Source organism: Triticum aestivum, chromosome 3A (genome assembly GCF_018294505.1).
Source record: "Triticum aestivum cultivar Chinese Spring chromosome 3A, IWGSC CS RefSeq v2.1, whole genome shotgun sequence".
NCBI classification, from domain to species: domain Eukaryota; kingdom Viridiplantae; phylum Streptophyta; class Magnoliopsida; order Poales; family Poaceae; genus Triticum; species Triticum aestivum.
This window is the reverse complement of record NC_057800.1, coordinates 530,328,118-530,348,734: the sequence shown is the minus strand read 5'-3', so window position 1 is coordinate 530,348,734 and position 20,617 is coordinate 530,328,118.

Sequence of the window (20,617 nt, the reverse complement as noted above, 5' to 3'; positions counted from 1 at the left end):
CAGGCCGATAAGCTCGAACCCAAAGCGGATAAATGCATCTTCATAGGACACCTAAAACAGTTGGGTATACCTCCTGTCTCAGATCCGAAAGCAATAAGGGATTGTTTCTGGAATCGGGTCCTTTCTCGAGGAAAAGTTTCTCTCGAAAGAATTGAGTGGGAGGATGGTGGAGACTTGATGAGGTTATTGAACCGTCTCTTCAACTAGTGTGTGGCAGGGCACAGGGAGTTGTTCCTGTGGCACCTACACCAATTGAAGTGGAAGCTTATGATAGTGATCATGAAACTTCAGATCAAGTCACTACCAAACCTCGTGGGATGACAAGGATGCGTACTACTTCAGAGTGGTACGTAATCCTGTCTTGGAAGTCATGTTGCTAGACAACAATGAACCTACGAGCTATGGAGAAGCGATGGTGGGCCTGGATTCCAAAATGGCTCGAGGCCATATAATCCGAGAGAGGATCCATATATGAAAACAAAGTGTAGACTTTGGAAGAACTACTTGATGGTCGTAAGGCTGTTAGGTACATATGGATTTTTAAAAGGAAGACGGACAATGATGGTAAGTATCACCATTAAGAAAGCTCGACTTGTCGTTAAGATGTTTTCCGACAAGTTCAAGGAGTTGACTACGATGAGACTTTCTCACTCGTAGCGATGCTAAGAGTCTGTTGGAATTATATTAGCGATTACTGCATTATTTATGAAATCTTGCAGATAGGATGTCAAAACATTGTTTCCTCGACGATTTTCTTGAGGAAAGGTTGTATGTGATACAACCGGAAGGTTTTGTCAATCCTGAAAGATGCTAACAAGTATGCAAAGCTCCAGCAATCCTTCTAAGGACTGGAGTAAGCATCTCGGAGTTGGAATGTATGCTTTGATGAGATGATCAAAGATTTTGGGTGTATACAAAGTTTATGAGAAACTTGTATTTCCAAAGAAGTGAGTGGGAGCACTATAGAATTTCTGATGAATATATGTTGTTGACATATTGTTGATCAGAAATGACGTAGAATTTCTGGAAAGCATATAGGGTTATTTGGAAAGTGTTTTCAATGGAAAGCCTGGATTAAGCTACTTGAACATTGAGCATCAAGATCTATAAGGATAGATCAAAACGCTTAATGGTACTTTCAAATGAGCACATACCTTGACATGATCTTGAAGGTGTTCAAGATGGATCAGTCAAAGAAGGAGTTCTTGCCTGAGTTGTAAGGTATGAAGTTAAGACTTAAAGCTCGACCACGGCAGAAGAAAGAGGAAGGACGAAGGTCGTCCCCTATGCTTTTGTCATAGGCTCTATACGGTATGCCATGCTGAGTACCACACCTGATGTGTGCCTTGCCACATATCTGGCAAGAGGGTACAAAGGTAATCTAGGAGTAGATCACCAGATAGCGGTCTAAATTATCCTTAGAGGAATAAGGATATGTTTCTCGGTTATGGAGGTGATAAAGAGTTCGACGTAAAGAGTTACGTCGATGCAAGCTTAACACCTATCCGAATAGCTCTGAGTAGAGATACCGGATACGTATAATGGAGCAACAATTTAGAATAGCTCCAAGTAGAATAGTTATTTGAAATGGCTCCAAATGTAGCATAGTAGTTGCATCTACAAGATGACATAGAAATTTGCGAAGTACATACGGATCTGAATGTTGCAGACCCGTTGACTGAAACCTCTCTCACAAGCATAACATGATCAAACCCAGAACTCTTTGGGTGTTAGTCACATGGGGATGTGACCTTGAGTGTTAATCACATATCGATGTGAACTGGATTATTGACTCTAGTGCAAGTGGGAGACTGTTGGAAATATGCCCTAGAGGCAATAATAAATTGGTTATTATTATATTTCCTTATTCATGATAATCGTTTATTATCCATGCTAGAATTGTATTGATAGGAAACTCAGATACATGTGTGGATACATAGACAACACCATGTCCCTAGTAAGCCTCTAGTTGACTAGCTCATTGATCAATAGATGGTTACGGTTTCCTGACCATGGACATTGGATGTCGTTGATAACGGGATCACATCATTAGGAGAATGATGTGATGGACAAGACCCAATCCTAAGCCTAGCACAAGATCATGTAGTTCGTATGCTAAAGCTTTTCTAATGTCAAGTATCATTTCCTTAGACCATGAGATTGTGCAACTTCCAGATACCGTAGGAGTGCTTTGGGTGTGCCAAACATCACAACGTAACTGGGTGGCTATAAAGGTACACTACAGGTATCTCCGAAAGTGTCTGTTGGGTTGGCACGAATCGAGACTGGGATTTGTCACTCCGTGTAAACGGAGAGGTATCTCTGGGCCCACTCGGTAGGACATCATCATAATGTGCACAATGTGATCAAGGAGTTGATCACGGGATGATGTGTTACGGAACGAGTAAAGAGACTTGCCGGTAACGAGATTGAACAAGGTATCGGGATACCGACGATCGAATCTCGGGCAAGTATCATACTGATAGACAAAGGGAATTGTATACGGGATTGATTAAGTCCTTGACATCGTGGTTCATCCGATGAGATCATCGTGGAGCATGTGGGATCCAACATGGGTATCCATATCCCGCTGTTGGTTATTGACCGGAGAGTTGTCTCGGCCATGTCTGCATGACTTCCGAACCCGTAGGGTCTACACACTTAAGGTTCGATGATGCTAGGGTTATAGGGAAAGTATGTACACGGTTACCGAATGTTGTTTGGAGTGCCGGATGAGATCCCGGACGTCACGAGGAGCTCCGGAATGGTCCGGAGGTAAAGATTGATATATAGGAAGTATGGTTTTGGCCACCGAAATTGTTTCGAGCATCACCGGTAGTGTACCGGGACCACCGGAAGGGTCCGGGGGTCCACCAGGTGGGGCCACCAGCCCCGGAGGCCTACATGGGCCAATAGTGGGAAGGGACCAGCCCCTAGGTGGGCTGGGGCGCCTCCCACCAAGGCCCAAGGCGCCTCCAAGAGGGGAAGGGGGCAAACCCTAGGGCAGATGGGCCCTAAGGCCCACCCTAGGTGCGCCTCCCCCTCTCCCCCTTGTGGCCGCCTCCCAGATGGGATGTAGGGGCTGCCGCCACCCCTAGGGAGGGAACCCTAGGTGGGGGCACAGCCCCTCCCCTCCCCCTATATATACTTGAGGTTTGGGGCTGCCCAACACATGTGATTTGCTCTCCCTGTTGGCGCAGCCCTACCCCTCTCCCTCCTCGTCTCTCGTAGTGCTTGGCAAAGCCCTGCTGGAGTCCCGCGCTCCTTCACCACGACCATGCCGTCGTGCTGCTGCTGGATGGAGTCCTCCCAACCTCTCCTTCTCCCCTTGCTGGATCAAGGCGTAGGAGACGTCGTCGGGCTGTACGTGTGTTGAACACGGAGGTGCCGTCCGTTCGGCACTAGGATCATCGGTGATTTGGATCACGACGAGTACGACTCCATCAACCCCGTTCACTTGAACGCTTCCGCTTAGTGATCTACAAGGGTATGTAGATGCACTCTCCTTCCCCTCGTTGCTAGATTACTCCATAGATTGATCTTGGTGATGCATAGAAAATTTTGAATTTCTGCTACGTTCCCCAACACTTACTGACAAAAGGGGGAGAAGCATATGAGTTTGATAGTCTTCAAGCGGGTCCATATGGGCGGTTGCTTTATATTTTGCTTCGTGTTTACAACTCTCGTTTTGATATATTTGGTTCTTTGAGTTGTAACACTTAAACTCGACGGTCGTCTGCTACTTATTTGCCACTTTGTGATGCCATGATAAATTCCACATGTGCGACGATAAATTCCGCACTTAGATCATTTTGCAGACGTCCATTTTCCATTATGCATGTCATTATATTCACATACCTTCACATGCATAGTGGATTGTCATCATAAGTTGAAGAGGATCTCCACAAGCACAACCTGCCATGTGCATTTGCATTCCAAAAGCAAATTACTTATATGCACATCTTCAGGGGGAGCCCTCACAGCTTATGAAGACAATTCCCTATCCTCTTACAATTTCATATTATATTCCCGTTCAAAACTTCAACTAGTTTGTCATCAATCACCAAAAAGGGGGAGATTGTAAGTGCATCTAGTGCCACCCCTAGTTGGTTTTGGAGTATTGATGACAAACCTAGTTGAGGGACTAATGTGTTTGTGAGAATTGCAGGATAACACAGGTCCCTCATTGATTCGGTTTTCCTACCAGAGATGACCCCTAAAAATGTGTGAAGACATTGATGTCAAAGGTGGTTTATGAAGATATTCTCATTGAAGACTATGACAAGAGAAGACATCGCATGAAGCCTATGGAGCTCGAAGACTTAGATCTTCCGTAGTTCTTTTTCTTCTCTGTTGAGTCATAGGAACCACCGTACTGTTAAGTGGGGTCCAAGAGAACCAGTCAAAATGATTGAAGTGATGCTTAACCAAAACCTATGTCTTCGAGTGAAGACTATGAGAGCGAATCTTGTCCAGAGTCGGACAAGTCAGCTTTGCTTGTAGCCCAAGTAAAGTTGCCGTGTGGGTTTGAAATCTGACCATTGGAACACGTGTCAGTTCTTTAGTGACCCAGGGTCATTTCGGACAAATCAGGTCGGGTTGCCTAGTGGCTATAAATAGCCCACCCCCTACAACCATAAACAGTTGGCTGCTCAGAGTTAGAGTACGGCTTTTGTCGTTTGAGAGCAACCCACCTCGAAGCCTTTGAGAGAGAATTCCTTGCGAGGATAAAGCCCTAACCACCCAGAGCCAAAGAGTGTTAGGCATCACTTAAGTCTTCTTGTCTGTGTGATCTGAAGACTTATTACACTTGAGGACTGTGAATCCTCCAGCCGGTTAGGCATCGCGTTCTGAGCATCCAAGAGACATTGTGGATTGCCGATGAATGAAGTCAGTGAAGGTTTGGGAGTCTATCTTGAAGACTTACCAGAGTGATTGGGCGAGGTCTGTGTGACCTTAGCTCAAGGGGAACACGGTGAGGACTGGGTGTCCTGAGCTGCGTGTTCAGGACTGGGTGTCTGGGACTGTGTGTCCTCAGGTTTAAATACCTAGCCGCCCTAACCAGACGTACAGTTGTCACAGCAACTGGAACTGGTCCAACAAATCATTGTCTTCAACGAGTCACTGGTTTCATCCTGCCCTTCCCTTTACTTACTGTTGGTCCTTGTGAAGTCATTGCATGATTGCACTATCTTTTGTCTTCACTGAGTGACTGCGTGTTCTGTTTGGCTTCATAATATCTTCCTACCTGATCCTCACTACATTGCTGCTATTAGTCATTGTGCTTTCACTTCATTGAATACTTGACTATGGTTTGCCTAGTGTACTCTACCTTCCGCTGCATGGTAATAGGTTTATTTCTATCATTTCTCTTCAAAACTTCCACGTTTTGAAGACTTTCATAAAAATCGCCTATTCACCCCCCTCTAGTCGATATAACCGCATAACAACACACGTTGTTCCCTTTGTCATCTGTATGTTACTTGCCCGAGATTCGCCGGTTTTGACACTGACATTGGTGCTTTCATTTAGAATTCCTCTGTGCTATCGCTGAAAGGTTTGATGGCCCCTTCAATCATCAATAATCGCGCTGTCTGCGGAGAAACTTTTCTCCCCGGACAGACCTTTGTGTTCGGCGGCTTCGCACTGTGGGCCAACTCATTTGGCCATCTGGAGCAAATCGAAAGCTACACCCCTGGCCATCAGGTCAGATTCGGGAGCTTGAAATACGTCGCGGACATTCGTGGAGACTTGATCTTCACCGGATTCGATACCACGGTAGCCGCTGCCGATCACCCCGATGATCATGACTTAAATCTATCATCGGGCTGCATCCAGGAGATCGCTCGTGTAACCGCTCTGGCCCTAGAGCCGGAGCATGCCGCGCCATCCAAACATGGGAGGATTAACCCCACCACGGAGGCCGCAGATTCCACGGTGTTGGAGTCGCACATGGACCTAGTCTCACCCGATGCCTATGCCACCGGAACACCGGACTTGTCTCCGACTGTAGGTTCCAAACCACGCGAGCCCGCGGACGCCGAGCTTGAACGTTTATCGATCTTCGAATTCAGCGCCATAGACATCTTCCAGCACTCGCCTCTGGGCGATGTGCTAAACTCGTTAAAAAGTCTGTCCTTAGCGGAGGACTCTCAGCTGAACTATATTCGGCTCGAACTAGGGGCTGATGATGGAGAATTTCACTTCCCACCCGCCACCCACCGTATAGCCATGGTCGAGGATTTGACCGACGAACTTGATTACGACTCCGAAGACATCGACGGTATGGACGACGATGCCGGAGAAGAAGAAGACCAGAACACGCCGTTCACCGGACGCTGGACGACCACTTCTTCGTGTGACGTATACATGGTGGATGCACCAAGGGAAAACAGCGGCGACGACAAGGAAGACCCAGTTGAGGATAAACCTTCTGAAATACAGTCCAAGCATCGGCGTCAGCAGCGCTGCTCTAAGTCACGCCGCAGTAAAGATAGCAACACCGGCACAGGAGAAGATGACACTTCGGAAGGTGTCGAAGACAACGTAGCCCCCTCGACACAACAAACGAACAAGATGAATGGGAAGATGCGCAGGTTAGCCCTATTAAACAGGCCACACACAAAGATTCAGAGGACGATAGTTACCTTCCGCTCTCCGAGGATGAGGTGAGCCTCGGCACCGAGGATTTCATTGTGCCTGAGGAACCTCTTGAGCAGGAGCGCTTCAAACGACAACTAATAGACACCGCAAGGAGCCTGAAGAAGCAGCAGTTGCTGCTTCAAGATGACCAGGATCTGCTCAACGATAAATGGACTGATGTCCTAGCAGCCGAAGAATACGGCCTCAAGCACCCAACCAAAAGCTACCTAAAGCGTAAATTGCTACCTCAGTTCGACGAGGAGGCGCCGAAGTATATACCACTATCATACAATGCGGCTGACCGGCCACCGCGTGGCCGGGAAAACGGCAACCCATGCCGAACACCAGCCCGCCCTGCTCGTCACTCAGGCAAAGGTAAATTTGCCCACGGCCATTCATATGACCTCCGGCAGAACCTAAACAATAAAGTAGGACCTACTAGATCAATCTACGAATCGCGAGGACGCACCTCGACACGTGACAACGGCCACCTATTCGGACGTGACAAACCCAGTCATGCGCTGGCCGAATACCGCAGACGGACTTCATCAGAGCTGTGTCACGATATGGCCCGATACAGAGGCCCCGCACACCCTCATTACTTCACTGATGAGGTCCTGGATCACGATTTCCCCGAAGGATACAAGCCCGTGAACATAGAATCATACGATGGGACCACGGACCCCGTGGTCTGGATCGAAGACTTCATTCTCCACATCCATATGGCACGCGGAGATGACCTCCACGCCATCAAATACCTCCCTCTCAAACTCAAGGGGCCTGCTCGGCATTGGCTAAATGTCACAGCCCCAGTTCAGACCTTGCTTGACTTTGCTTGCTCATCATGTCATCATGTTTAAATTTCATGAAACTTGAAATGGGATTGTTGAAACCCTAGCACCTAATGAATTCAACTAGGTTTGATAAAAATATTTTCAATGATCTCAAATGCCCTTTAGAAAAGTTCGTGATTTTTGTTAAAGGTGAAAACCTCTGCCAAGAGTCATGCACATATTTCTAGGCCATTCTGGATTTTTGAATTAAATCATATTGTATTTGAATTTGGGCACTTAAATGCTATACATATTTTTAAGTGCTCAATAATTGTGAAATTAAATGAGGGCTATTGGAAACAAATTCACAAGTGCCCAAAATTAATTTCAGCATTTTAACAAATGGTTTAGTATTTTTACTAAATCAAAACTTACCACAGAAAACAGAAAACAGAAACAAATAGAGAAAACCAGAGAGAAGAGGCTTACCTGACCTCACCTGTCGCAGCCCAGCTGGCCAGCCCACCTGGCCGGCCCAGCCCAGCACCGCTGCCAGTCATCGCCTACCTCTGCCAGTAGGCAGAGGAGGGACACCGCGACGCCGCCGAGCTCGCCACGCCACCACCCTGCCTGCCTGCCCCTCCCCCTCGACGGCCGGACGCTCTCGACATCGCCACACACTCCTCCTTGACCCTGTGCACCTCTCCCCTCTCTTCCTGGATCTCTCCCTCGTCCTCTCCCGCTATGGCCGACGCGCTCGTCGCCGCCGTTCGCTGCCACACGGCCACAGCCACCGCCTCGCCTGACCGAGCTGCTTCCGAGCTCCGGTGCGACGTCCTCGACCTCCACACCGAGCCACGCGACGTCGGACGCCCCACAACACCGTCTTTGCCCCCGTCTTCAACCTCGGGCACCGGAGATCGTCACCGCCGATTCGACACCTCCAAGCCGTCCCCGAGCACGCTAAGCATCCCTACAGCCTCTATGTGAGCTCCTACGCCGTTTTCCTCTTACCATGACGCCATTCGCGACCTATAGCCGTTGATTCCACGCTGACCGAAACCCACCGCCGCAAGAGCTTGTCGCCGGCGTTGCTCCGGCGACCATTTGGTCACCCCAGCATGTCCAGCAAGCTCGCCGCACACCGTAGAGCCTCTCAAGTGCTTCGGGTTGTCCGTTAGCGCGTCGTAGCCTCGACTCCAAGCATGCCCGAGCTCCGGCAGCCGCCAACGTCGTCGTCGGTGTCTTTTCCGACTACCCCGAGCCCAAACACCACCACCACTCGACGCGGCAGCCCCCCAGCATCACGTAGATGCCCTCCGCCGGCCATTTGGTCGCCGGAGGAGGAATCCCGCACCTCACCGCCGCGTCTGGCCTCGGGGGCGTCGAGTCGCCGGTGGATTAGCCCCGGTTAACCAGGGATTTGACCCCCCTGGGTCACTGACATACGGGCCCCGCCCAGCTAACCAAGTTAGTTAGGGTTAATCTAAATTAAATTAGTTAGTTAGCCACTGACATATGGGCCCCACTGCCTAACTAATCGACTAACAATAATAGATTAAGGTTAATCTAACTGCAGTGGGCCCACGTGTCAGCTTTGACCGTGCTAACGTGGTTGTTGACCTGGCCCCACAAGTCAGCCTCTAGTCCTGCCCTGTTACACTGACGTGTGGGCCCCACAGGTCAGGTTTGACCTGGACCGCGCCCTGTTGACCTGCTGACGTCATGATGACGCAATGCTGACACAGTAAAGTTTTCTGGAATTAAAATAAATCAGAAATGATTTGTTTATTTCAGAAAATAGCCAAAACTTCTAAAATTCATAGAAATTAAACCGTAACTCCAAATGAAATAATTTATATATGAAAAATTATCAGAAAAATCCGAAGAATCTGTTTATGGCATTTTCATGCATGTTTGAACAAGTTAACCTCACTGAATAGAACAGTTCATGATTATGGAATAAATGGTAATTAGTTTTGGAGTTGGAATTTGCTATAGGTTTGAATTCCACTTCAATGAATATGACTAACTGTTGCACTAGGTCAATTCAGTACTTCAATATGACATATCATTCATATGAATGTGCATTGCATTGATTGCAGTTCCTTTTGTGTTTGCTGGTGGTTGTTCCCTCTCGGTAGACGTTCGTTTCGACGATGAGTTCGATGACACCGACGAAGAGTTATATTATCTTCAGAAGTGCCAGGCAAGCAAAAACCCCTTGTTCATTCCGATACAATCCCACTCTCTCGCTCCTGCTCTCTTTTACTGCATTAGGACAATAATGATTCAACTGTTACATGCTGCGGTAGTTGAACCCGTTTTCCTCTGCATGACCTGTCATTGCCACAGTAAATAGATGAAACCCACTAGCATGAGTAGGAGTTGTTTGAGCCCTGATGTGCCTACTTATTCATGCTTCTTGTCATGCCTGCTACTGCTTAGAGTTGAGTCAGGTCTGATTCATCGGGAATGAATTGGAACGTGGTGAACATGTCCTACCGTTGAGAGCTAAGTGTGTGAACACGATTTGGTAAAGGTAGCGGTGAGAGGCCATGTAGGAGTACATGGTGGGTTGTCTCATTGTAGCTGTCCTCAGGAACTGAGTTCTGTGTTTGTGATCCATGAACAACTACTACCACACATTGGAATGCTTAAGTGCCCCTCTCGACTTATTAATCAACCTGATCTCTGTCCAGGAGTTGCAACTAGTTTCTGGTGTTTGTAGGTTGTGTTAGTAGTCTACCAAGTGGTACCCGGTACAGGTGGGCTTGGGACAGACTAGGCACCATGGCACGGTGTACCAAGCGTAGATCCAGCCGTCGAGGTGGGCTTGGGAACCCTGCACACATCATTTGGGGCCGTGAGCGACACCCCGGCCGGATCTCCTTGCGGATGGAACCCGAATAGGCGATAAACCGGGACTAGAGACTTGTTGGTTAGTCAGGTCGTGGCCGACTCCCTCGCCCGGCTTCCACTTGAAGGTTGCCGAGGTACATGACGTGTATAGGGCGATAAGTGGCGAGAGCGTGTGTGAAGAAGTACACCCCTGCAGGGTTATCATTATATATTTGAATAGCCGGATTCCTCGGATATGGAAACTTGGACCCCTTGCATAGTTCATAGACAAGTGAAAGTGGATACACTAAAATGCGCAAGATAAGCATGAGTGCTATGGATGGCGTTCTCGTAGGGAGACGGGAGCGGATTCATAGTGGTGTATTGGTATGGTGAATATGTGGACTCGTGTGCACCACCTCAAAAGAGTTGCTTGCAGTCGTAGTTCAGGATAGCCACCGAGTCAAAGCTGGCTTGCTGCAGTTAAACTCCACCACCCCTTTGTTGATACCGATGCATATGTAGATAGTTCTGATGCAAGTCTTGCTAGGTACATTTGTATTCACATTTGCCTATTTTATGTTTTGCAGAGACGTCAGTCTCGCTAGTAGTTCCGTGTGGACTTCGACGTTTAGCTTGATACCTCAGCTACGATCTTGTGCCCTCGGCAGGATCTGGTAGATAGTCAGGCTTCTCAGCCTTTTTCATTTATAGTTGTCTGTACTCAGACAAGTTAAGCTTCCGCATGTGCTTTGACTTGTATGCTCTGAATGTTGGGTCATGAGACCCATGTTTGTAATTCTTGGCTGCTCGGAGCCTAATGAATAATTACTTGAGTCGTAGAGTTATGTTGTATTTACACATATCGAGCATATTGTGTGTATGATTGAAATGCTTGGTATGTGTGGGATCCGACAACCTAGTTGTTTATCCTTGGTAGCCTCTCTTATGGGGAAATGTAGTCTTGTGCTTCCATGAGCCATAGTAGTCCGCTACAGCCCGGTTCACCGGAGTCCTGCTAGCCCAGCACTACTGCTCCGGAACACTTGACTGGCCGGCAAGTGATTCACTTCGTTCATGTGTCTATCCCTTCGGGGAAATGTCACACGGTGACATCCGGAGTCCTGCCTAGCCTGCTACAGCCCGGGTTCCCGGAGTCCTGTTAGCCTAGTGCTACAGCCCGGATTCACACGCTGCTGACCAACATGCTCGATGTTGATTCATGCATGCCTGTCCCCGTAAGTTAGTGCCACTTTGGGTTCACGACTAGTCATGTCGGCCTGGGTTCTCTGTCATATGGATGCTAGCAACACTATCATATACGTGAGCCAAAAGGCGCAAATGGTCCCGGGCCATTGTAAGGCGACACCCGTGGGAATACCGTGCGTGAGGCCGCAAAGTGATTTGAGGTGTTACAGGCTAGATCGGTGTGACTTAGAATCGGGGTCCTGACACTAAATAGTCTGCCTGACAATTCCATTGGCAGTTGGGAGGACCTGGAAGAGGCTTTCCTCGATAACTTCCAAGGTACATATGTTTGACCTCCGGAGGCTGATGACTTAAGCAATATAGTCCAGCAGCCCGGAGAGTCCGCCAGGAAATTCTGGACAAGGTCCGCAACTAAAAAGAACCAAATAGTTGACCGTCCGGATGCTGAAGCTCTAGCAGCTTTCAAACATAGCATCCGCGACGAATGGCTCGCTCGCCACCTTAGCCAGGAAAAGCCAAAATGCATGGCGGCCCTCACGGCACTAATGACCCACTTTTGTGCGGGCAAGGAGAGTTGGTTGGCCCATAGCAAAAATAATGCAAGCGACGCCTTGAAGTTAAAAATAACAAAGACAAGTCTCGACGCAGTAGGTACAAGCGCTGGAACAACGGTGACAACACCGAGGATACGACAGTCAACGCCGGATTCAGTGGCTCTAAGTTCGGTCAGCGGAAGAAGCCGCCTCAAAAGAACAATTCGGGCACATCCAGCTTAGATCGCATACTTGATCATCCATGCCAGATTCACGGCACCCCCGACACGCCTCCTAATCATACCAATAGAGAGTGCTGGGTTTTCAAACAGGCCGGCAAATTAAACCCCGAGAATAGGGAAAAGGATCGTAAAGCGAGGACGACGACGAAGAGCCACGACAACCGAACACAGGGGCAAAGAAGAAGTTTCCCCCTCAGGTAAAAATGGTGAACATGATATATGCCATCCACATCCCCAAGAGGGAGCGCAAACGTGCACTTAGGGACGTCTACGCAATAGAGTCAGTCGCCCCAAAATTCAATCCACGGCCGTCGTGCCCGATCACTTTCGATCGCCGGGACAACCCGACCAGCATCCGTCACGGGGGCTCAGCCGCACTAGTCTTAGACCCAATAATTGATGGGTTTCACCTGACTCGCGTCCTTATGGACGATGGTAGCAGCCTCAATCTGCTCTATCAGGATACAACGCGGAAAATGGGCATTAACCCATCAAGGATCAAGCCTACCAGGACTACCTTTAAAGGAGTCATACCAGGTGCAGAGGCCCGCTGTACGGGTTCAACCACATTAGAGGTTGTCTTTGGATCTCCGGACAACTTCCGAAGCGAGGAGTTAATCTTTGATATCGTCCCATTCCGCAGCGGCTATCATGCACTGCTCGGACGAACTGCGTTTGCTTGATTCAACGCAGTGCCACACTATGCTTATCTCAAGCTCAAGATGCTCAGCCCACGCGGTGTCATAACAGTCAATGGTAATACGAAACGCTCTCTCGTACAGAAGAGCACACAGCTGCCCTGGCAGCAGAAGTACAAAGCGTCCTTCTCAAGCAGAACCTTCATTCAGCTGTCGAGCCCGCGGACACCCTTAAGAGGGTCCGAACTACTCTACAGCAGGAGAGCGCGGCTCGTCAGGAGCTCGACTAGCAATCCAGCCTCCGTCTTAGTCCCGATCAAGTGGTAGAATTCGTGCCGTGCGTACATAACTATGCACTTAAAATTCCATGGGCATTGACGGAGGCACAGATAACTTGTGATCCATGGCACGGCTCAGCCGACATCGGATACACACATACTTTCACTTTTACTTGTTTTCCTTTCAGGTCTCAATCCCACAGGCCCCATCGGGGGGGTCTGGTCATCAGTCCTCTTGTAGGATAAATACACTAAGACGGTGCTACGTCTTGAGCTTGCTTCGTTTTCCCCGAAGAGGAAGGGATGATGCAGCAGAGTAGCGTAAGTATTTCCCTCAGTTTTTGAGAACCAAGGTATCAATCCAGTAGGAGCCCACGCTCAAGTCCCTCGTACTCGCACAAAGCGATAGCTACTCGCAACCAACGCGATTAGGGGTTGTCAAGCCCTTCACGGTCACTTACGAGAGTGAGATCTGATAGATAGAATATTTTTGGTATTTTTGATATAAAGATGCAAAGTAAAAAGTAAAAGCAAAGTAAATAGCAAAACAATATAAAAGTGATGGAGATTGATATGATGAGAATAGACCCGGGGGCCATAGGTTTCACTAGTGGCTTCTCTCAAGAGCATAAGTATTCTATGGTGGGTGAACAAATTACTGTTGAGCAATTGACAGAATTGAGCATAGTTATGAGAATATCTAGGCATGATCATGTATATAGGCATCACGTCCATGACAAGTAGATCGAAACGATTCTGCATCTACTACTATTACTCCACTCATCGACCGCTATCCAGCATGCATCTAGAGTATTAAGTTAAAAACGGACTAACGCCTTAAGCAAGATGACATGATGTAGAGAGATAAATTCATGCAATATGAAATAAACCCCATCTTGTTATCCTCGATGGCAACGATACAATATGTGCCTTGCTGCCCCTTCTGTCACTGGGTAAGGACACCGCAAGATCGAACCCAAAGCTAAGCACTTCTCCCATGGCAAGAACTACCAATCTAGTTGGCCAAACCAAACGGATAATTCGAAGAGACTTGCAAAGATAACCAATCATGCATAAAAGAATTCAGAGAAGATTCAAATATTATTCATAGATAGACTTGATCATAAACCCACAATTCATCGATCTCAACAAACACACCGCAAAAAGAAGATTACATCGAATAGATCTCCACGAGAGAGGGGGAGAACTTTGTATTGAGATTCAAAGAGAGAGAAGAAGCCATCTAGCTACTAACTATGGACCCGAAGGTCTGAGGTAAACTACTCGCACTTCATCGGAGGGGCTAGGATGATGTAGAAGCCCTCCGTGATGACGGCCCTCTTTCGGCGGAGCTCCGGAACAGGCCCCAAGATGGGATCTCGTGGATACAGAAAGTTGCGGCGGTGGAATTAGGTTTTTGGCCCCTAGGGCACGCCCCCACCCTCGTGACCACCTCTTTGATCCCTTACAGTAGGGTCCAAGTCTCCTGGATCACGTTCGGTGAGAAAATCACGTTTCCGAAGATTTTATTCCCTTTGGACTCCGTTTGATATTCCGTTTACCCGAAACACTGAAATAGCTAAAAAACAACAATTCTGGGCTGGGCCTCCGGTTAATAGGTTAGTCCCAAAAATAATATAAAAGTGGAAAATAAAGCCCAATATAGTCCAAAATAGTAGATAATATAGCATGGAGCAATAAAAAATTATAGATACGTTGGAGACGTATCAGGCATCCCCAAGCTTAATTCCTGCTCGTCCTCGAGTAGGTAAATGATAAAAAGAGAATTTTTGATGCTGAGTGCTACTTGGCATAATTTCAATGCAAATCTTCTTAATTGTGGTATGAATATTCAGATTAGAAAGTTTCAAGATAAAAGTTTATATTGACATAGAAAATAATAATACTTCAAGCATACTAACAAAGCAATTATGTCTTCTCAAAATAACATGGCCAAAGAAAGTTATCCCTACAAAATCATATAGTCTGGCTATGCTCCATCTTCCCCACACAAAGTATTTAAATCATGCACAACCCCAATGACAAGCCAAGCAATTGTTTCATACTCTAACTTTTTCAATCTTCACGCAATACATGAGCGTGAGCCATGGATATAGCACTATAGGTGGAAAAGAATGGTGGTTCTGGAGAAGACAAAAAGGAGAAGATAGTCTCACATCAACTAGGCGTATCAACGGGCTATGGAGATGCCCATCAATAGATATCAATGTGAGTGAGTAGGGATTGCCATGCAACGGATGCACTAGAGCTATAAGTATACGAAAGCTCAAAAAGAAACTAAGTTGGTGTGCATCCAACTTGCTTGCTCATGAAGACCTAGGGAAATTTGAGGAAGCCCATCATTAAAATGTACAAGCCAAGTTCTATAATGAAAGATTCCCACTAGTATATGAAAGTGATAACATGAGAGACTCTCTACTATGAAGATCATGGTGCTACTTTGAAGCACAAGTGTGGTAAAAGGATAGTAACATTGTCCCTTCTCTCTTTTTCTCTCATCATTTTTTTGTTTGGGCCTTATCTCTTTTTTTATGGCCTCTTTTTTTCGTCCGGAGTCTCATCCCGACTTATGGGGGAATCATAGTCTCCATCATTCTTTCTTCACTGGGACAATGCTCTAATAATGATGATCATCACACTTTTATTTTTCTTATAACTCAACAATTACAACTCGATACTTAGAACAAAACATGACTCTATGTGAATGCATCCGGCGGTGTGCCGGGATGCAATATGACAATGATGAAGTGTGTCATGATGAACTAGATGGTGGAAGGTTGCATGGCAATATATCTCGGAATGGCTATGGAAATGCCATAATAGGTAGGTATGGTGGCTGTTTTGAGGAAGGTATATGGTAGGTGTATGATACCGGCGAAAGTTGTGCGGTATTAGAGAGGCTAGCAAAAGTGGAAGGGTGAGAGTGTGTATAATCCATGGACTCAACATTAGTCATAAAGAACTCATATACTTATTGTAAAAATCTAGAAGTTATGAAAGCAAAGTATTACGCGCATGCTCCTAGGGGGATAGATTGGTAGGAAAAGACCATCGCTCGTCCCCGACCGCCACTCATAAGGAAGACAATCAATAAATAAATCATGCTCCGACTTCATCACATAACGGTTCACCATACGTGCATGCTACAGGAATCACAAACTTCAACACAAGTATTCTTTAAATTCACAACTACTCAACTAGCATGACTTTAATATTATCACCTCCATAACTCAAAACAATTATCATGCTTCAATCTTTTCTTAGTATTCAACACACTCAAAAGAGAGTTTCACAAATCTTGAATACCAAGCATATTATTATTAGGCAAATTACCATGCTATTAAGAGACTCTTCAAGTTAATTTAAGTGAAGCATGAGAGATCAATAGTTTCTTTAAAACATATCCACCACCGTGCTCTAAAAGATCTAAGTGAAGCACATAGAGCAAAATTATAACGCTCAAAAGATATAAGTGAAGCACATAGAGTAAAATTATCTAGCTCAAAGGATATAAGTGAAGCACATAGAGCAAAACTACTTAGCTCAAAAGATATAAGTGAAGCACATAGAGTATTCTATCAAATTTTAATTCATGTATGGCTCTCTCAAAAGGTGTGTACAGCAAGGATGATTGTGGCATACTAACAAACAAAGACACAAATAATACAAGACGCTCCAAGCAAAACACATATCATGTTGGTGAATAAAAATATAGCTCCATGTAAATTACCGATGGAAGTGGATGAAAGAGGGGATGCCTTCCAGGGGCATCCCCAAGCTTTGACTTTTTGGTGTCCTTGGATTATCTTGGGGGTGCCATGGGCATCCCCAAACTTAGGCTCTTGCCACTCCTTGTTCCATGATCCATCAAAAGAATTCACCCAAAACTTGAAAACTTCACAACACAAAACTCAAAATAGAAAACTCGTGAGCTCCGTTAGCGAAAGAAAACAAAAGACCACTTCATGGTACTGTAATTATCTCATTATTTATTTATATTGGTGTTAAACCTACTGTATTGCAACTTCTCTATGGATTATAAACTATTTTACTAGCCATAGATTCATCAAAATAAGCAAACAACAAACGAAAAACAGAATCTGTCAAAACGAGAACAGTCTGTAGTAATCTATAGCTAGCGCAAGATATGGAACCCCAAAAATTCTAAAATAAATATATGGACGTGAGGAATTTATCTATTAATCATATTCAAAAAGAATTAACTAAATAGCACTCTTCAAATAAAAATGACAGCAGTTCTTGTGAGCGCTAAAGTTTCTGTTTTTTACAGCAAGTTCAACAAGACTTTCCCCAAGTCTTCCCAACGGTTCTACTTGGCACAAACACTAATTAAACACAAAAAACACAACCAAAACAGAGGCTAAATAATTTATTTATTACTAAACAGGAGCAAAAAGCAAGTAATAAAAATAAAATTGGGTTGCCTCCCAACAAGCGCTATCGTTTAACGCCCCTAGCTAGGCATAATGAGCAAGAATAGATCTAGGTATTGCCATCTTTGGTAGGAAATCCATAAGTGGCTCTCATGATAGTTTCATATGGTAATTTTATTTTCTTTCTTGGAAAGTTTCCCATGCCCTTTTTTAATGGAAATTGAAATCTAATATTCCATTCCTTCATATCAATAATCGCACCAACCGTTCTAAGGAAAGGTCTACCAAGAATAATAGGGCAAGAAGGATTGCAATCTATATCAAGAACAATTAAATCTATGGGCACATAATTCCTATTTGCAACAATAAGAACATCATTAATCCTTCCCATAGGTTTCTTAATAGTGGAATCTGCAAGGTGCAAGTTTAGAGAGCAATTATCAAAGTTACGGAAATCTAGTAAATCACACAAAGTCTTGGGAATAGTAGAGACACTAGCACCCAAATCACACAAAGCATAAAACTCATGATCTTTAATTTTAATTTTACTAGTTGGTTCCCACTCAACATAGAGTTTACTAGGGATAGAAACTTTCAATTCAAGTTTTCCTTCATAAGATTGCATCAAGGCATCAACAATATGTTCGGTGAAGGCTTTATTTCGATTATAAGCATGTGGAGAATTTAGCACGGATTGCAACAAGGAAATACAATCAATCAAAGAGCAACTTTCATAATTAAATTCCTTGAAATCCAATATAGTGGGTTTAGCAACATCTAGATTTTTATTTCTTTCAATCCCACTTTCATCAATTTCATCATTAAAATCTAAATACTCCGAATTTTTGGAACGCCTTCTAGGTAAAGGAAGATCATATTCAGTTTCATTAAGATTCATATTGCAAAATAAAGATTTAATTGGAGACACATCAATAACTTTTAGATCTTCATCTTGATTTTCATAGGAATTGGAAGAACACGCTTTAATAAAGGCATCTTTGGAAGCACGCATCCTAGCAGTTCTTTCCTTACACTCATCAATTGAAATTCTCATGGCTTTTAGAGAATCATTAATATCATGCTTAGGTGGAATAGATCTAAGTTTTAAAGCATCAACATCAAGAGCAATTCTATCAACATTTCTAGCCAAATCATCAATCTTAAGCATTTTTTCTTCAATCATAGCATTAAAATTATTTTGCGAAGAAATAAATTCTTTAATATTAGATTCAAAATCAGAGGGCATCTTATTATAATTTCCATAAGAGTTGTTGTAGGAATTCCCATAATTATTAGAAGGATTACTAGGATATGGCCTAGGATTAAAATTCCCTCTATAAGCGTTGTTACCAAAATTATTCCTACCAACAAAATTCACATCCATAGATTCTTTATTATTCTCAATCAAAGTAGACAAAGGCATATCATTAGGATCAGAAGAAACACTCTTAGTAGCAAATAATTTCATAAGTTCATCCATCTTTCCACTCAACACATTAATTTCTTCTATTGCATGCACCTTTTTATTAGAAGTTCTTTTAGTATGCCATTGAGAATAATTAAGCATAATATTATCTAGGAGTTTAGTAGCATCTCCTAAAGTGATTTCCATAAAAGTGCCTCCCGTGGCCGAATCTAAAAGATTTCTAGAAGCAAAATTCAATCCGGCATAAAAGTTTTGTATAATCATCCACAAATTCAAACCATGAGTAGGGCAATTACGTATCATTAATTTCATTCTCTCCCAAGCTTGTGCAACATGTTCATGATCAAGTTGTTTAAAGTTCATTATATCATTTCTAAGAGAGATGATCTTAGCAGGGGGAAAATACTTAGAGATAAAAGCATCTTTGCACTTGTTCCATGAATCTATACTATTCTTAGGCAAAGACAAAAGCCAAGCTTTAGCACGATCACTAAGCGAAAAAGGAAATAGCTTCAATTTAACGACATCATTATTGACATCTTTTTTCTTTTGCATATCACATAAATCAACGAAGCTATTCAGATGAGTAGCAGCATCTTCACTAGGAAGGCCGTCGAATTGATCTTTCATAACAAGATTCAACAAAGCAGGATTAATTTCACAAGATTCAGCATCGGTAAGAGGAGCAATCAGAGTGCTAAGGAAATCATTATTATTGGTATTGGTGAAGTCACACAATTTAGTAGTATCTTGAGCCATCGCGACAAACAAGCAATCTAACACACGAGCAAACAAAAAGCAAGCGGACAAAAGAGGCAAACAGAGAGGGAGGATAGAGAGAGAGAGGGCGAATAAAACGGCAAGGGTGAATTGGGGGGAGAGGAAAACGAGAGGCAAATGGAAAATAATGTAATGCGAGAGATAGGGATTGTGATGGGTACTTGGTATATGACTTTCTGCATAGACTCCCCGGCAGCGGCGCCAGAAATCCTTCTTGCTACGTCTTGAGATTGTGTTGGTTTTTCCCGAAGAGGAAGGGATGATGCAGCAGAGTAGCGTAAGTATTTCCCTCGGTTTTTGAGAACCAAGGTATCAATCCAGTAGGAGACCACACTCGAGTCCCTCGTACCTGAACAAAGCGATAGCTACTCGCAACCAACGCGATTAGGGGTTGTCAAGCCCTTCACGGTCACTTACGAGAGTGAGATCTGATAGATATAATATTTTTGGTATTTTTGATGTAAAGATGCAAAGTAAAAAGTAAAAGCAAAGTAAATAGCAAAACAATATAAAAGTAATGGAGATTGATATGATGAGAATAGACCCAGGGGCCATAGGTTTCACTAGTGGCTTCTCTCAAGAGCATAAGTATTCTACGGTGGGTGAACAAATTACTGTTGAGCAATTGATAGAATTGAGCATAATTATGAGAATATCTAGGCATGATCATGTATATAGGCATCACGTCCGTGACAAGTACATCGAAACGATTTTGCATCTACTACTATTACTCCACTCATTGACTGCTATCCAGCATGCATCTAGAGTATTAAGTTAAAAACAGAGTAACGCCTTAAGCAAGATGACATGATGTAGAGAGATAAATTCATGCAATATGAA